At 46.5% G+C, this 18,838-nt stretch overlaps 1 long non-coding RNA gene across 2 annotated transcripts in view; it reads left to right on the top strand.

Annotated features, from left to right (window-relative positions):
• The window catches only part of LOC147346637 (uncharacterized), a 118,740-nt gene that overhangs the window by 61,583 nt on the left and 38,319 nt on the right, over positions 1 to 18,838 (top strand). The window contains exon 3 of one of the 2 annotated variants that reach the window (XR_015153058.1): positions 5,748 to 6,050. The exons of the other annotated variant lie outside the window; for it this stretch is intronic. This is a non-coding gene — a long non-coding RNA (uncharacterized LOC147346637). Of the gene's footprint in view, positions 1 to 5,747; positions 6,051 to 18,838 lie in introns of those variants that run through there. 2 annotated transcript variants of the gene reach the window in all.

The raw sequence follows: 18,838 nt of genomic DNA, 5'->3' as shown, positions 1-18,838 counted from the left end.
TAACAATAATAATCATTACTGTAAATCTAACCAGTAAATATATCTCCTCAAAGCTGGAGTTGGAGCTCTCAGTAGGATAGCAATTAAAGCTTTAAAAAACATCTCTAGATGGGGGAATTTTCTGGCCCATTTTGATTTTGGGTGTTTGCAGAATTGATGTCGTTGTGGGAGGGAGAGGGGCCTGCAGCCGTCCTTCACGTCAGTTCCATTCAGTTGCACGCATTGGATCTCTCTTGTCCTTGAGTTATCCTCAGAGGGTTTTGTAACTTCTCACCCTCCTTCAGTTCAAGGAGGAAGAGGTTCCTTATGTTCCCCATCTCTGCACACACTCAGTGCCCCATTCACTTCCAGAAACAGTCATTTGACTATGAGAGATCCTGGCCATTTGGGCATTGGACACAAACTAGCCTGCAAAGTAGGTGGCCTGTCTCCAGGATTTAAGCCTCATTTCCACCCATCCCACTAAGTAGGCTGAAGCTTCCCACAGTGAGCTATGCATTCAAATCCCCAAAGAATGGAGCCCATTGATTCTCAGGCGATTCTAATGCAACCAGCACCTGTCTGAATTTGGGAACCCCAGGTTTAGGGAAGTATTAGTTATGAAATGGGTCTACAAAGAGCAAAATCATGCTGATACAAAGGCATTGTTAAAGTTTGGGTCAACCTGGCAGAAGACCCTTTCTCCTGCCCCAATCCACAGAATGACAGGAAGCTACAAGAAAACAAACAAACTATATTATAGTGTGAGAAAACGAAAAGAGAACCCTCAGCCTATCAGACGTGTTGGGTACCAGAAAGATAAAGAACAAATAGCATCAAAGCTATGAAAGAATAAAACTGGATAATAGATATGAAGGAGAAGGCCACGGAGGAGGGAAAAGTGGTCTGGGAGACAAGGGTCAGAGGGGAGCTCTAAGCCTGAGATGACAGACTCAAAACAACCAGAGGAGGTCCCAGAAGTGTTCCTTGCTGCTTCCTAACGTGTGTTTAGTAGTTCACAGTAGAGGATTTGCCCCAGGTTGCTGGGGTTAGAGAGGCAGAGCAAAGTTCCAAGCAGCTACTGACACTCTGAAAGGGAAGTAGGGAGTCCTCATTCAGAAGAAAAGCTGCTGGCAGGCCACACCTCTCTCTCCCACCCTCAATAACCGGTGACAAGGCTATAGTGAACACAAAACTGGCAAACAGATATTCTCAAACACAAAAATGAGCAAAACACCAGGAATCACTAAGGGGAAAGGAAAAATAAAACCATGGTACAGAGAAACTGCACTGCACGGCCAGCACTGTCCAACAGAACCTGCTGTGACGATGGAAGTGTTCTGCATGTGAGTTGTCCAACATGTAGCTGCACACCACCTGTGGCTAGTGATCATCTGAAATATGGCTGCTTCAACTGAGGAACTGAATTCTTTATTAAACTGTATCCTAATTTAAATTTAAATAGAAAGCAGATACTGTATTGAATAGCAAAGCCCTGAACTTAACACGTAGAAGAATTAACACCCAAAGAAACAGAGATAACAGAACAAAAAACTGTTGGTTTTGTTTCTTTAACTGTCTTTGGTAAGATCACTTGAATTGAAGAATAGTTATTTTCAAGAGATGAAAAATAATAATAAAGTCCATTTAAAAAAACCAACCAGGTATTTTTTAGAAATTTTAAAACTGATCGTCAGAATTTGAATCTCAGTAGATGGTCTGAGATAAATTTAATGATCTGATTATTAGAAAGACTGAGCTGAAGAAGTCTCCTTAAACACAATGAAAACCGTAAAGAGATGGAAAGTCCGAGAGAAAAGTTAAGAGCCATTTGTCTAATAGGCGTTACAAAAGGATATAACTTAAGAGAATAGAAGAGAGAAAGTAATTGAAGAAGTAATAAAATAAAATTTTCCATTGTTGAAGAAAGGAATTAATTACTAGATTGAATGTTCCCAAGGGGGCGGGGTGAGGGGTGGGAAGACTCATACCTAGACACATTTTGGTGAAATTTCAGATCACCAAAGATAAAGGAAAAAAAACTGGAAGCTTCCAGAGAGGAAAAAGCAGGTCATTAACACAATAATATTATATTGGCATGAAACTGGATGTTAAAAGACAATGGAGCACAATCTCCAAGTTCCAAAGGGAAATGAAATATTCAAGTGGGAGGGAAGTTTAAGGCATTTTTTGTTTTATAAGGAGAAAGTTTGCCACTCTCATTTTCTTTAAAGAATTCCTAGGGGAGATGCTTCAATTATGATAAGCGGACGTAAGAAAGAGGAAGACGTGGAATGCTGAAACTGTGGTGAGCAAAGAAATTAGTAAAACTTTTAGTGAAGTCTGAATTATGGAGGCATACTGTAAACACTTCAAAAATAACAATTTGGATCCATAATCTACCCAGAAGATCTAAACACAGTGGAGGAAAAAGAATGTTGACGTGTATTAATGGAGAAAGAAGCTTCTAATTATCTCTAGACACTGATAGAAAATTGTGAGTTAAAGAACACAGGATTTGGGACTTCCCTGGTGGTCCAGTGGTTAAGAATCTACCTTCCAATGCAGAGGACCCAGGTTCAATCTCTGGCTGGGGAGCCCTCACGCGGCGATTACTAAGCCTGCACGCCTCAACTAAAAGGCCCCCAGGCCACAGCAAAGATGCCGTGCGCCACAACTAACACCAAAAATAATTTTTTTTTTTAAGAATATAGGATTCAAATTCAAGAACAGAAAATGGGATATTGGAAAATCAACTTCCAAATCACAAGAGTGAATGAAAGGGCAAAAAACTTAATCTAAGAAAAAGCATGAAGAAAAGATCTTTTAAAAAATAAAAAGAAAGCATGGTAAAGGGGAAGCATAGAAGGACAGGGTAAGTCTGCATTAATTTTACCTGAATTAATTTACCTGAATATCATTAATATTACCTGAAAAAAGAGACAGTTCTTCTGCTGCTGCTGCTAAGTCACTTCAGTCGTATCCGACTCTGTGTGACCCCATAGACGGCAGCCCACCAGGCTCCCCCGTCCTTGGGATTCTCCAGGCAAGAGTACTGGAGTGGGTTGCCATTTCCTTCTCCAATGCATGAAAGTGAAAAATGAAAGTGAAGTCGCTGAGTCGTGTCCGACTCCTAGAGACCCCATGGACTGCAGCCTACCAGGCTCCTCCGTCCATGGGGTTCTTCTATTAAAGGGCAAAATCCGGCTATATACTGTTTACACAGATGCGTTTGAAACCAAGTGGCAGAACATTTTGAATATGAACAGATGGGGAAAATATACCAAGCAAAGGATAACAAAAGTAGAAAAAATAATATATTAACATTAGATAATTTGGAATTCAAGGCAAAAGGCTCTAAAAAAAACAAGATTCACTGAAAAAAAAGTCTTAACAAAAATTTTTAACATCTATGATTTTTAACAGTCAAGTTTAAAAATATATAAAGCAAATGTTAGTGGAAATCAAGGATAAATGAACAAATCTATTGCCATGGATGAAGGCCCCAAAAGCTGCAAGTGAAGTAGAAAAAAGTCATAATGAAAACAATAGAGGATTTGAGTGACAAAGTTAACAAGCTTTAACTAATATATGTTGTACCCTACAAACTGAGAACACTTTTTTTTTTTCAAATACATGTTTAGAATTCACATACGATAAACTCCCCCCAAATTATAAACCACCCTCCATTATACCAGCCATTTTCTCTGCACATCAGTTCAGTTCAGTTCAGTCACTCAGTCGTGTCCAACTCTTTGCGACCCCATGAATCACAGCATGCCAAGCCCCCTGTCCATCACCAACTCCCGGAGTTTACCCAAACTCATGTCCATCGAGTTGGTGATGCCATCCAGCCATCTCATCCTCTGTCATCCCCTTCTCCTCCTGCCCCCAATCCCTCCCAGCATCAGGGTCTTTTCAAATGAGTCAACTCTTCACATGAGGTGGCCAGAGTCTTGGAGTTTCAGCTTTAGCATCAGTCCTTCCAATGAACACCCAGGACTGATTTCCTTTAGGATGGACTGGTTGGATCTCCTTGCAGTCCAAGGGACTCTCAAGAGTCTTCTCCAACACCACAGTTCAAAAGCATCAATTCTTCGGCGCTCAGCTTTCTTCACAGTCCAACTCTCACATCCATACATGACCACTGGAAAAACCATAGCCTTGACTAGACAGACCTTTGTTGGCAAAATAATGTCTCTGCTTTTGAATATGCTCTCTAGATTGGTCATAACTTTCCTTCCAAGGAGTAAGCATCTTTTAATTTCATGGCTGCAATCACCATCTGCAGTGATTTTGGAGCCCAAAAAAGTAAAGTCTGACACTATTTCCACTGTTTTCCCATCTATTTCCCATGAAGTGATGGGACCAGATGCTAAGATCTTAGTTTTCTGAATGTTGAGTGTTAAGCCAACATTTTCACTCTCCTCTTTCACTTTCATCAAGAGGCTCTTTAGTTCTTCTTCACTTTCTGCCATAAGGGTGGTATCATCTGCATATCTGAGGTTATTGATATTTCTCCCAGCAATCTTGATTTCAGCTTGTGCTTCTTCCAGCCCAGCATTTCTCATGATGTACTCTGCATATAAGTTAAATAAGCAGGGTGACAATATGCAGCCTTGATGTACTCCTTTTCCTATTTGGAACCAGTCTGTTGTTCCATGTCCAGTTCTAACTATTGCTTCCTGACCTGCATACAGATTTCTCAAGAGGCAGGTCAGGTGGTCTGGTATTCCCATCTCTTTCAGAATTTTCCACAGTTTCTTGTGATCCACACAGTCAAAGGCTTTGGCTAGTCAATAAAGCAGAAATAGATGTTCTTCTGGAATTCTCTTGCTTTTTTGATGATCCAGCGGATGTTGGCAATTTGGTCTCTGGTTGCTCTGCCTTTTCTAAAACCAGCTTGAACATCTGGAAGTTCACTGTTCACATATTGCTGAAGCCTGGCTTGAAGAATTTTGAGCATTACTTTACTGGCGTGTGAGATGAGTGCAATTGTGCAGTAGTTTGAGCATTCTTTGGCATTGCCTTTCTTTGGGATTGGAATGAAAACTGACCTTTTCCAGTCCTGTGGCCACTACTGAGTTTTCCAAATTTGCTGGCATATTGAGTGCAGCACTTTCACAGCATCATCTTTCAGGATTTGAAATAGCTCAACTGGAATTCCATCACCTCCACTAGCTTTGTTCGTAGTGATGCTTTCTTTCTAAGGCCCACTTGACTTCACATTCCAGGATGTCTTTAATACATGAAAATAAGCAATTAACATTAAAATGGTAGGGTGGGATGAGGTGGGACTTTATATCTACTTGGAAATGTATACTCATTCACAGGGAATTCTTTGGAACTCAAAGTCTCCTTTATCTCTGCTACAGCCCATTCTGGTGAATACTTATAGGTGTAAGTCTCACATATGAAAGTCACCTATCATGCGATCCCAAAGCGGGGAATACTATTGTGAACCTCTGGTCCTGAAAGTAAAGTTTAAATGAAGTCAGATCAGGCTGGTATTCAAAGACTTCCAGAATCTAACCTTAGTCCGCCTTTCCTCTCTCATCCTGCACTCTTCCCCAACATGCAAATGCCACAAATCAGAATATTCACCACCTAATGAAAGCTCCTTAGTCCTCTACACTCATCCTGTTGCTCAAGTCCTGTGACTTAATTGTTCCACCTGTTTAAATCTTACTTCTTCAACCTGATTGTGCACTTTAGCACACTGTAGCTCAGGCCATCATTTAGTAAATAGAGTTTTTTTGTTTTTTTAGGATCAGCAAGTAATGCGGACTCACTCTACCCAAGTGAAGGAAAGTGAAAGTGAAGTCGCTCAGTTGTGTCCGACTCTTTGCAACCCCATGAACTGTAGCCTACCAGGCTCCTCCGTCCATGGGATTTTCCAGGCAAGAGTACTGGAGAGGGTTGCCATTTCCTTCTCCAGGGGATCTTCCTGACCCAGGGATCAAACCTGGGTCTCCCACGTTGCAGGCAGATGCTTTACCCTCTGAGCCACCAGAGAAGCCCCTAAGTGAAGGAGGGAGTGAAAATTATATTTGTCTTGTTTTTAAAAAATATTGTGTTTATTTGGGTATGATGCGTCTTAGCGGTGGGATGCAGGATCTTTTAGTTACAGCTTGTGGGATCTAGTTCCCCAACCAGGGATCAAACCCGGGCCCCCTACATTGGCAGTGTGGGGTCGTAGCCATAGGACCACCAGGGAAGTTCCTACGTTTGTCTTTAAAATGTGGAAATAGGAGCAAAGGAAGATTAAAAAGTTTGTCCAGTGTAGTACACTTGCAAAATTGGAATTAGTCAGCACTATCTCATGATGTATCTCCTAATTGTTGCTGTTTTTTCTTTCTCTTGGATGTCTCCTTTATATAACAGAAGTTTCTAATGTGCTTCCCACGAGTCAGGCAATCTTTCATAAACTTTTCACTCAGCTGAGTCTCAGCCCAGTCTTAGGAGTTAGATTCTGCTGTTGTTATCCAATTGTATAGGTGAGGGAACTGAGATACAGAGAGGCGAAGTAACTTGTCTGAGGACACATTCTTAGTATGTGGCTCTGGAGTCTCTACTTCACCACTGTCTTATACTGCCTTTCATCTTTAGATGTGACTTGCCTTTTTCCTCTAAGTCAAAAACCCGTCAAATAATGCCTAATATGTGCACTCTGTGATCTACAGAGATTCTACTCTATTTAACATCGGATCAGTCACCAAGCAGGCTACAAATAGAGAATGTGAAGCATTCCCATTGAAACCATTTACCTCAGATTGGGACTCAAACCCAGCCAAAACCCAATTTGGCACTTGAACCCATGTGGCAGGAATTCAAACCCAGCCCAAACGCTCCTTGGGACTTGAACCCACATGGCTGGGATTCAAACACATGTGGCTGGGACTTGAACCTCGCCAAAACCTATAGTACCTGGTTTTAGGACCTAATGAAGCTCAGGTTCTTGATGTCTCATCACAGAAAAAACTCAGTGAGAGACAAACTGATAGGTAAGAAGTGGATTTATTCAGATTCAGTGAGAAGCACACGCCACAGACAGTGTGTGGGCCATCACAAAGGGCGAGTGTGGTGAAATGTGGCATGGTTAGTTTTTATAGGCTGGGTAATTTCATATGCTAACAAGTGGGAGGATTATTCCAAGTATTTTGGGGAAGGGGTGGAAATTTCCAGGATTTGGGCCACTGCCCACTCCTTGGTCTTTTGACACTGCCTTGGAACTGTCATGGCACCTCTGGGTGAGTCATTCACTTGCTAACTGAGGATCAAGGTCTAGTCTTCTCTGCCATCTTGGTCCCATTTGATTCTAATCAGCTTGTGTCGTGTCCTTGGGCTATGTCATTCTTTCAAAAGTTGTGCCCTATCCCTTTCCATCCTGTTACACCATCACCTGGAATAGTGTCTGATTCAAGAAAGTGCTCAACAAAAAAGAACAAATAAATGGTCAGATGAATGGACTGAATAGATGAATGGATGGATAAATGGTTGGATTAGATATGTTTGTAATTGAAGTTTTATTGAAACACAGCCACACACATTTATTTACATGTTTGTGGCTCCCCAGAAGTCGAGTGATCTGCAAAACCTGAGGCATTCACTATATGGCACTTCACAGAACAAATTTGCTGGATCCCCAAAGGTCTGTCTAGTCAAGGCTATGGTTTTTCCAGTGGTCATCTATGGATGTGAGAGTTGGACTGTGAAGAAAGCTAAGTGCTGAAGAACTGATGCTTTTGAACTGTGGTGTTGGAGAAGACTCTTGAGAGTCCCTTGGACTGCAAGGAGATCCAACCAGTCCATTCTGAAGGAGATCAGTCCTGGGTGTTCATTGGAATGAATGATGCTAAAGCTGAAACTCCAGTACTTTGGCCACCTCATGCAAAGAGTTGACTCATTGGAAAAGACTCTGATGCTGGGAGGGATTGGGGGCAGGAGAAGGGGACGAGAGAGGATGAGATGGCTGGATGGCATCACCGACTCGATGGACGTGAGTCTGAGTGAACTCCGGGAGTTGGTGACGGACAGGGAGGCCTGGTGTGCTGCGATTCATGGGGTCGCAAAGAGTCAGACACGACTGAGCGACTGAACTGAACTTAACTGAGAGTGTAAAGACACTTTCTTCCTGGAAGTTGTCATCATCGAGGCAACTTCAAGTGCTAGAGAGGAAACCCTATCACTACTTGTTGCATGGAAAATGGTCAAGAATGGTCTGTGCAGGAAATCGCCAGGATGCTCTTCGAGCCAAAAAAATGCCCTTATGGGGAAGAGGAAGCGGTGTTAGCAGATGACTGTTACCCTTGCAGAAGTGGTTGAAAGGCAGGCTTTGGAGCCTGGGTTGACTTGGGTTTGATTCCTAGCTCTGCCGCTTACTAGCTGTGTGACTTTAGACAGGTTCCATGTTCTTTCTAAACTTCAATTGGCTTCTCTGTAAACTGGATGATAAGATCTGCCTCTAGGGTAGGTCAAGGCTCAAACAAGATATTGCATAGAAACTATCTAGGATCTAGGAGCCCTGGCAAATGGTCATTCTGTTTCAATATGGATACCAAATGTGATTCAGGGTTCAGTTCAGTTCAGTCTCTCAGTTGTGTCCGACTCTTTGCAACCCCATGGGCTTCAGCACACCAGGCCTCCCTGTCCATCGCCAACTCCTAGAGCTTATTCAAACTCACGTCCATTGAGTTGGTGATGCCATCCAACCACCTCATCCTCTGTCTTCCCCTTCTCCTGCCGCCTTCAATCTTTCCCAGCATCAGGGTCTTTTCAAATGAGTCAGTTCTTTGCATCAGGTGGGTAAATTATTGGAGTTTCAGCTTCAGCATTAGACCTTCCAAATCAGGGTTGATTTCCTTAGGATGGACTGGTTGGACCCCCTTGCAGGCCAAGAGACTCTCAAGAGTCTTCTCCATCACCACAGTTCAAAAGCATCAATTCTTCGGTGCTCAGCTTTCTTTATAGTCCAGCTCTCACATCCATACATGACTACTGGAAAAACCATAGCTTTGACTAGACAGACCTTTGTTGGCAAAGTAATGTCTCTGCTTTTTAATATGCTGTCTAGGCTGGTCATAACTTTTCTTCCAAGGAGCAAGCGTCTTTTAATTTCATGGTTGCAGTCACTATCTGCAGTGATTTTGGAGCCCCCCAAAATAAAGTCTGTCACTGTTTCTATTGTTTCCCCAACTATTTGCCATGAAGTGATGGGACCAGATGCCATGATCTTCATTTTCTGAATGTTGCATTTTAAGACAACTTTTTCACTCTCCTCTTTCACTTTCATCAAGAGGCTCTTTAGTTCTTCTTCACTTTCTGCCATAAGGGTGGTGTCACCTGCATATCTGAGGTTATTGATATTTCTCCCAGCAATCTTGATTTCAGCTTATGCTTCTTCCAGCCCAGTGTTTCGCATGATGTACTTTGCATATAAGTTAAAAAAGCACAGTGACAATATACAGCCTTAACGTACTCCTTCTCCAATTTGGAACCAATCTGTTGCTCCATGTCCAGTTCTATCTGTTGCTTCCTGACCTGCTTACAGATTTCTCAGGAGGCAAGTCAGATGGTCTGGTATTCCCATCTCTTTCAGAATTTTCCACAGTTTGTTGTGATCCACACAGTCATAAGGCTTTGGCATAGTCAACAAAGCAGAAGTAAATGTTTTTCTGGAACTCTTTTGCTTTTTCGATGATCCAATGGATGTTGGCAATTTGATTCAGGGTTGGTCTCCAATTATTAGTGGTCAATTTCAAATGAGATTTTGTGCTCAGGTAGCCCTTTGTGGAGAAGGCCACCACTGCCCCCACCCCCTTCTTCCTGCAGTTACCTTCTGTGGCCTTCCAAGTTCCACGCTAGCTCTCATCCTGTCCCAACCCTTGCCCCATCCCATCCCACCCTCTGCACTTACACTCTCCCTTCCTGTTTTTCAAGTCATTATTGTTCTCTGGGTGTTTCTTGTGAACCCAGACACCTGCCCAAATAGATCTGCCCCCACAAGGGGTCCAATGAACCACTGAGGGCCCGTTGGGTGATTTGACAACAGCTCTGGGTTTTGAGCGGGCACACACTGACCCGTGGGTGGCCCCTTCATTCCCAGCCATACTAGACAGCATCACATGCCTGGCATCACAGGGTTTGACATTCCTGCCACCAGAGAGGCATTCCTTTGTGATTATTCTTACCCTCAGGACGTTCCTCTGTTAAAATGTAGGTAATTCCTGGGAGGAGATCACCTGTGTCCAGGTTCTTATCTTGAGTCACCGCCTCTGAGGTCTTAACTTATCAATGGTCAACTAATTCCTGAACTGTTACAGTCCCAAGTGGGATCCTGTATCTGAAAATGATTTCAACTTTGTGAAGAGAAATATATAAGCAAAGGATCACTTTTAATGTTAAAAAGGGTTAGCAGCTAGCTATCCTCTCTATTTTACTGAAATGGGTGTTGCAATAAGCCCAGAGGAGTGAATCTCTAAGGGTAGAATTACAAACTACAAAATAAGTTTTAAAATATTTAAGGTGGGGACTTCCCTGGGGGTCCAGTGGCTAAGACTCCCAATGCAGAGGCCTGGGTTCGATTCCTAGTTGGGGACCTAGATCCCGGTTGCCACAGTTAAGAGTTCACCTGCCTCACACACCCTGCGACTAAAGATTTTGCATGCGCAACTAAAGATCCCGCCTGCCATAGCTCAAATCAGAGATTCTGAGGGCTGCAATCAAGACCCGGCGTGGCCAAATAAATAAATGTTTTAAAAAACATAGTGAAGATGCCAGGGGAATGTCCTTTCCCTCCCTAAGCCCGTTGCCCACGTGAACATCAACTCAGCCAAGGGGCCAGCTCCCACCCCTGGAGTCTTGGACTAGAGAAAGTACTGTTGGTGTGACTGAGCTGTTGATGCTGAAGCTGAGAACCAGGAAGAATCTTAGAAGTCACTTAACATTGCAGGTAAGGAAGTCGAGGCCCGGAGAGAGAGAAAGCTGCTCTCTCATCTAAATTGGGAAAGCCTAAGTAGAAAAAGTTATGACCAACCTAGATAGCATGTTGAAAAGCAGAGACATTACTTTGCCAACAAAGGCCTGTCTAGTCAAGGCTATGGTTTTTCCAGTGGTCATGTATGGATGTGAGAGTTGGACTGTGAAGAAAGCTGAGCACCAAAGAACTGATGCTTTTGAACTGTGGTGTTGGAGAAGACTCTTGAGAATCCCTTGGACTGCAAGGAGATCCAACCAGTCCATTCTGAAGGATATCAGCCCTGGGATTTCTTTGGAAGGAATGATGCTAAAGCTGAAACTCCAGTACTTTGGCCACCTCATGCGAAGAGTTGACTCATTGGAAAAGACTCTGATGCTGGGAGGGATTGAGGGCAGGAGGAGAAGGGGACGAGAGAGGATGAGATGGCTGGATGGCATCACCAACTCGATGGACGTGAGTCTGAGTGAACTCCAAGAGTTGGTGATGGACAGGGAGGCCTGGCGTGCTGCGATTCATGGGGTCGCAAAGAGTTGGACGCGACTGAGCGACTGAACTGAACTGAACTGAAGTAGAAAAGTAAGCAAGGGCTAGTTTCTCGGGCAAGGAGAGGGATGGCCAGGATGGGTCAAGAGGCATAGGAAGCAAAGCTGTTTTGGGGACTCTGCCCTCCTGGCGGTGCTGGCCCCTCCTGGCCTTCCCTGTGCCCACACAGCACAGAGAAACCAGTCCACTCAGCCCTGACTCCGGCCACCCCTCCTTGCCCGGGGCCAATCTGCGAAGGGGAGGCCTCCCATCCCTGCCTTGCCGGCAGAGAGAAAGTCCGAAACAATGCCACTAAACTGAAAACATCTCTGTCTTTCTCATGAACAATAGCCATTAATAACCATGGAACTGGAGCAGAAATGGAACGTGAACCCCAGGGGCCTGGGAGCCTGGAGGGTTGCAGGGGTGCGGATGAGGGGACCGAAGGCTGGACCCAGCCTCTCCCCACCCCCTCCTCCCGCCACCCACCCGCACTCCAGTCCTTCTGAGTCACTCCTGGTGGCACCTGACTTTCCCACTTGGAACATTGATCGAACCCCCCACCCACCCCCACGCTCTGGTGGGGCCAAAGGGTTGCCCAGACGATCCTCCTGCCTACTCCGGCAGTGCCCGGGGTGCTCACCACACACCAGGAAACTGGGAACCACACCCAGGGGATGGCTTAAGTGCCCCTCAAACACCCCAAACTGGGCATGCCCCTGTTCCCTGCGAAGCCCTGCAAGCCCCTGCTGGGGAGTGGGCAGGGCTGCATGGGTGACCTGGAGGCCAGTGACCAGCCTGACCCCGGCTCCTCACTGCAGGCACCCCCCAGCGTGGGCTCTTTTGGGGGTGGCTGAGGCAATGAGCCCCGCTGAGAGCAGGAGATGACGCATTTTTCTGAGGCCACAAGCCTCTTCTGACGGATCCACCCCATCGGGGAGCAACTGAAACCTCATCCCACCCAGCACGGCTTTTGTCTGCACCACATATTTGTCTTGTTTGGAAGATTTTTGTGGGTTTTCCCGTCTTTCTCCAGCACTCACTGCCCTGAAGGGGATGGAGGCCGTGGTGGGGCTGAGGGAAGGCGACCTGGGGGCTCTGTCTGGTGGTCTGCGGCACAGTTGGAGGTGGGGGAGCAGTGTGGGGGCCCCCCACAACATTCCCTGCGCCCCAAGTGGGCACTCTGGGCCCAGGCCACGCGCCTCTTCCCTGTGGACGTGTGCCTCCCCTGGTCTGTCCCCGGATGCGTCCTCTCTATCTTTTTTAGCCTCCTCAGTTCCAGCCCCAGCATCCCTTTTTATCCCATCACGTCCCCTCCCACCAGCCAGCCTGACCCTCGCGATTTCCTGCCTTCTGGCAGCTGTACATACCTTTCCTCCCCGTTTTTTCCTGCCTGTCTGAATTCTGAAGTTGCCATCTCTCCTCCTCCTTGATGCCCACCTGGACTACCTTCCCCTTTGGCAGGTTCCCCTCCTTCTGAACCCCAGCAGTATGTTTTCCATCCCTCTGGTGATGCAAACACCACCTCCCCACCCCAACCTCGATCCCATCTGCTCAGCCACAGGGAAGGCTGAGGCCATGTCTCTCATGCTTTGGTTTGTCCCCATCATGCCTTGTATCAAGTGATTGCTCAGTTAATATGTGTTTGTGGCTTCTCAAAAGTTGGCCATGGACTAAATCAGAGAATCTCAGTGATGGAAGAGACCGAATCCAATGACCCACTCAGAACTCGAGTTCCTGCCAAAAGGTGTCTGGCTTTAGCTTACATGCCTGTAGTGACAGAGATCTCACTATTTCCTGGGGTCACTCATTTCCTCTCCCGATAGCTCTGACCATAAGAAAGTTCTTTCTCATATTGAATTGATACCTGCCACTTCTGGCTTTCCCCACCCTATTCCAAGCTAGACTACAAAAACCATTCCAATCCCCTTGACTCATAGTTCCCCTTCAGACATTTGAAGGCAGAAATCCCCTACCTCTGCAGTCTTTTCCATGGGGAAACACCTTTCGTCCTAACCCCTGGGGCCCCTATGCTTCGATGACCATGGACTTCAGCCTCAGGCTGAGCCTCTCCCCAGACCCTCGCTGAATTGTCATTCTCCTGACAGAATTTCCCCTCTTCCTAGATCAAAATGGATGTCCTAACCTTTCGGATGGGGCTTGACTCCATGTGGTAATTTGAGACGTCTGAAAGGAAGGAGTCCACTTTCTCACCAAGTTAGAACGGTGATTAGAGAACGCTGACCAGTTTCTTTGTGCGTTTCCCCATTTGTCTTGGCGCGGCCCTACCCACTCCTGAGGAGGTAACTGGAAAGCCTGACAACTGTTTCTTAGTGAAGGACTGGTTTTCCACACACCTCAAAGGCTGTCTCTTAGGTCATTTATATGCATTTTAATATAGGCATTTCAGAGGGAATACCAAATGTTCTAAACCAGAGAGGTGACTCACTGTGGCATTTCAGGCCGTTGAGATATTTTGGGACAAGCGAGCCCTGTGGTGCCTGGCCTGCCTCTCCCTGATCCTCTGCGGGTGATGGAGAATCTCCAGGGCCCAAGGACATTTGCATCAGGACCAAGCACTTCCCAAGGGGTTGCCCCCTCCACCCTCCAGCTCCCTTACCCTGTATCAATTATTAGAACTTATGCTTTGCTGCCTGTATGGTTCACATCTTTCTTAAGTATCTGTGTCTGGTAGCAAATGAAGGACTCCTTGAGGAAAACAACAGGGATCTTAACATATTTTTATCAGTGTTCCGTATCTTGATCGTAGCGATGCACACACAAATATATGCATTTATTGAAACTCACCAAACTGTATACTTAAAATGGTTGCATCTTGTTGTTTGTGAGTTATACTTGGACAAAGGTGGTTTTTATGTTTCTATTTTGGCAGTGCTGGATCTCCATGGTGGGCCATGGGCTTTCTCTAGTGGCGGTGTGTGGGCTTCTCTTGTGGAACATGGGCTCTCTAGTTGCGGCACTCAGGCTTAATTGCCCCAAGGCATGGGGAATCTTAGTTCCCTGGCCAGGGATCGAACCCACGTCCTATTGGAATGTGGATTCTTAACAACTGCGCCACCAGGGAAGTCCCCGAAAGTGTTCATGTCCCTTACAGAGTCTAGAGTCACATCCTGTTCATACCTCTATTCATGTGCATTTGTGTAGTGATTCGCTAAGTTAAGCTGTACCTAGAGCCATAGCCGAGGGCCGTCTTAGCTTGCCTACCCAGCCACGAGCTTTATGTGTATCCTCAAACATCGTGGCTGAAATAACACTCTGCATTCTCCGGCCTTGCTTCCAACTGGTCCTTCTACCCAGTGACTCAGGCCCAAATTAAGGAGACACACCTGATTGCTCACCCAGCCTATCTTGCAGGATTGCTTCAATACGACTGTTACCATCACGGGTATGGCTATATTACAGGCCCCTCACCAGTCTTGCCACTCACTCACTTTGAGAGTTTAAGGTTCCTCCCCGAACCCTTGAATGTGGGATCACAGTCACTCAAGGTCGATTCACCAGACCATGGCTGTTGCTCAGAGCCTCCCAGCCATCCTGTTCTGGAAGTCAGGTGGCAGTGGTCCTGCCTAATGGGTTATTGCATCTGGGCCACGGTTCTAGTTATCTTGCCCGAGTCAGGGCTTAAGGTGTCCAGGCACCTTGGATGCTGGGCCCTGTTTCAACCAAGTGCTTGGTTTCTTTGTGTTGTCTGGAGCTCATGAGTGTTTCCTTAGAAAGGAAGATAGCAGTCACCTGTGGGGAGCAAGAGGCGGTGATTTTTATTTGCCTCTTCATGTTTTCCAGTCTGTTCAATGATTCCCACGTGTGTCTGTCTTGCCTACCAGACTGCAAGCTCCATGAGGGCAGGGTCTGCATCCCTCTTCATTATCCTTCACTCTTAGCTGTGTGCCTGGAATATATCTGGTGTTCAAGAAATACTTATGGGCTGACTAATGACTTCAGTTTCATGAAAACTGTGGGGGAAGTGTTCTTCACTCATCAAACAGTATCGGGTGTTGATGAAGCTGCGGAGAGGCCAGGAGGCTTCTGTGGAGTGTGACCTGATCCAGCCTTTTTGGAGGGCTATTTAGCAATATCCCACCAAGTGGAGAAAGCCCTCCAAAGTCTTTACTCTGGAGCTACTGTCTGTTGCTTGTGCCTAAGAATGTTCGTGGCAGTGCTGTACAGAATCACAAAAAGCTAGAGGTGACCTATATGTTCATCCACAGTGGACGCTGTGGTAGTCACACAATGGACTGTGTACAGCATGGAATCAAACACAGCTTCACACAATGTCGTGGGTTACTCTCAGAAACATAAAGTAGGTCAGAAAAGAAAACTGCAAATAGATGTGTACAGTATGATACCATTTATATGGCCTTTAAATACATGTAAAACAACACTATATGTTGTTAATTATATCCAGAAGGTCTCAGGAAAGGCTGAGTGCAGACTCAGGGCCCAGTTCACCCCTCTGCAGAGGGTATATATAATATGAACATAGTAAGATACAGAGATATTTGATAAACATCGAATTCAGGAGACTCGTTACTGTGGTGGCAGGCAGCAGAGAGATGTACTTGTGTCCAGTACACAGAGGGTTTCACCAGTACTGGCAAAGTGATATTTTCCAGGTTGGCTGGTGGTGGGCATATGGTGTTTGTGATGTAATTCTGTCTTTTGTGGTCATATTGTTGTTGGCTCCTTCTCTTCTGAGCACATAGTAGCTTGCACTTTCTGGTGCTCTGTGGTTGAGAGTGACCCCGTGACCCATTCTGGCCAAGGGGTGGTGAGCTAGACCATTAAATTGCCTTTTCAAGATCCTCCAGCTCTCTCTTTTGCTCCTGACAATGTCTGAGATGTTGGCTGTTCTATCCGCCTGAATTCCTGAGTGATTTCAGTGAGCAGAGCCCTCTGCTCACCCTTGAAGGATGTGGAGCAGAAGCAGGAAGCAGCAAGTAGCAGAAGCAGAAGTGTGTTAAGCCCGTGAGATATGGGGGTTGTTTGTTACTGTAACATACTCTGTACTATTCTGACTGATACATACCTTTTAGGGTGCTTGCATATTTCAATTAAAAAATGAAAGGAGGGCAAACATCCATGCCTTTTGGGCCAGCCCCAAAATTTGACAAGGAAAGGGAGCAGAGGAGAGAAGAAGGCCTGCAAGATTTCATTTCCATTTGTTTCCTTAAAAAAAAAGTCATCTCCTCATACCCTTTTGCCCCTTGAGTGGTAGGAATGGACAAGCTCAGCAATGCAGCAGGGAGGCTTCAGGCTGGAGCGCCCCTGGCACCTCACTACACCTTCCTTAGAAACCCATTTAGCTGCCACTGTGCTTTCCCTTGGCCAGGCCTCAGCGTCAGGAAACAAGCCCAGCCGTAGCTGGGCATCAGACACCTGCAGGGCAGACTTGGCTTGGCACGTTCTCCAGGCTTCCGAGCACCCTCCCCTCCCCGAAGCTGCGGGAACATCAGCCAGAGCAGATACCTGAGATCAGAGCAGACAGGATGTGAGGAAGTTCTCGCCTTGGGTGCCTGGCAAGAGTGGGAGCCTGGGTTCCCAGGCTTGTGGGGCCGACGGCTCCGTCACACAGTCTGGAGCCCACTGACACTTCAAACGGAGCCTCCTGTCTTCTGGCCTCCGCCTCCGGAGGAAGTGTTCCTGGATTACCTTCACTAGAGGGAGAGGAGGAGCTGCAGGTAATACCCGGATTTCTATGGTGCTTTTCTTCCTGAAGCTTCAAAAGACTTCCCCTTCTCTGATCTCCCGTGACCTCCCCCAGCAACAGGGCAAGAAGAGGAAGATTTCCCAGTTCAGGTGGGGAAATGGGGGCGTGGGGGGTAGAGAGAGGAAGTAAACGGCCTGCAGTCACAGAGCAGGACAAGGATGTGATTCTGGTGGGCGAGGGTGTCGTCTTCAGACCTCAAAACCCTGACGCTGGTCCCAGGCCCGTCCTGCTGGGCGGCTGATCTCTCTGTGTGGGCGGTGGCCTCCGTGCTCGCCAGCTGCCCTTGCAGAGGGGTGAGCTGGGCCCAGGGTCCCCACTCAGCCTGTCCTGTGGTCTGAGCACAGAGGAGGAGGATCCTGGACAGGCTCAGGTCAGCCCCCCGCCCACAGAGCGGTGACGACAGGTTGGCCCTGAGCCCTGTGGTCCCGCCGCTGGGAGGTCAGGCCAGGGAGGCTGCCAGAACACCAGGGCTGAAGAAGGTCCAGATAACGCAACTGGGGCAGCCTCTGTGGGTGGAAATGACATTTCTTGGCTTTAAATAGCTCCATCTCCGGAGCCCCGGAGCCTCAGCGGGGCTATTAATTCCTGGACTCCCAGGGCTGCCCGGCCCCGTCATTCTGTTTGCACAAGTTGTGTAAGATCTCAGGCATTTTTCCTGCCACCCGTCTCCCCCACCTCCCTTCAGTTCTCCTGCGTGAATTCAACAAGGGGTTAGTTTATTTCTAGTAGCGGGCCTGGGTTTCAAGCTGACCACATACATATTTTGTCCTTACAAGTGACGCGGCTCAAGTCAACAGCAAACTCTTCAGGGTTTTCTTTGTAACCTGCTGTCTCCATCATGAAAGGTAATGTGTATATACGTGAAAGGGGAAAGCAGAGGCTCTATCAACGCAGGTACGCATGTGTATGTCAAGTTAATTAATCAATCATTTAATCCTTCAACCAACATATTAATCTCCCAGCTATTTGTTTGAGAGCCTACTATGTGTCAGGCACTGGGCTAGTTCTGGATACATAGGGTAAACCAGAGTCCTCCCTGATAAAACGGCTGTTACCACCTCCACGCATGTTGCCAGGGGTGATTCCTGCCTGGTTAGGCATCCCAGTCATGACTTCTATGTGTCCCTGAATTCTCTGAATCCTGCTCAGCATCAGCAAACCTCTAGCTTAGAACGCATGCTGAGAAAGATGAAAAGGAAAAGACAGACAGAGACAGCAGGTACTCGGTGTAGAAAACTGACGGGTCATGGTGGCCGACTGGCTGCAGCTGTAGGAATTGATGGCAATTCTAAAGTATTCAGCCTAAGGACAGGGGAGACTTGGTAAGAGGCAAGGACAGATGCTTGGCCTTGGGAAGGGCCATTGGCCTCAGTTAGGAATTGAATTTGCTGATTAAAGTCCATTCACAGTGGCCTAAGCACAAGGAGCTTCTTCTCTCAAGTAAAAGTCCACAGCTCTGGGGCTGGTGCAGCAGCTCCAGTCACTGGGATCCTTCTATCTTTCTGCTCTGTCATCCTCACGTTCTCCTCATGGCCCAAAACAAGCTACTGGAGTTCCACTCATTACCCCTGAATTCCAGAAAGAGAGAAGGAAGGAGGAGAGAAAGACAAACAAGGTGTATGCCCTTCACC

This window comes from Bos grunniens, chromosome 23 (genome assembly GCF_055505025.1).
Source record: "Bos grunniens cultivar Pamir isolate PY7600 chromosome 23, Bosgru_T2T1.0, whole genome shotgun sequence".
NCBI lineage: Eukaryota > Metazoa > Chordata > Mammalia > Artiodactyla > Bovidae > Bos > Bos grunniens.
Note: the sequence above shows the minus strand (reverse complement) of the source record. Positions and strands in the feature narration are given on the sequence as shown.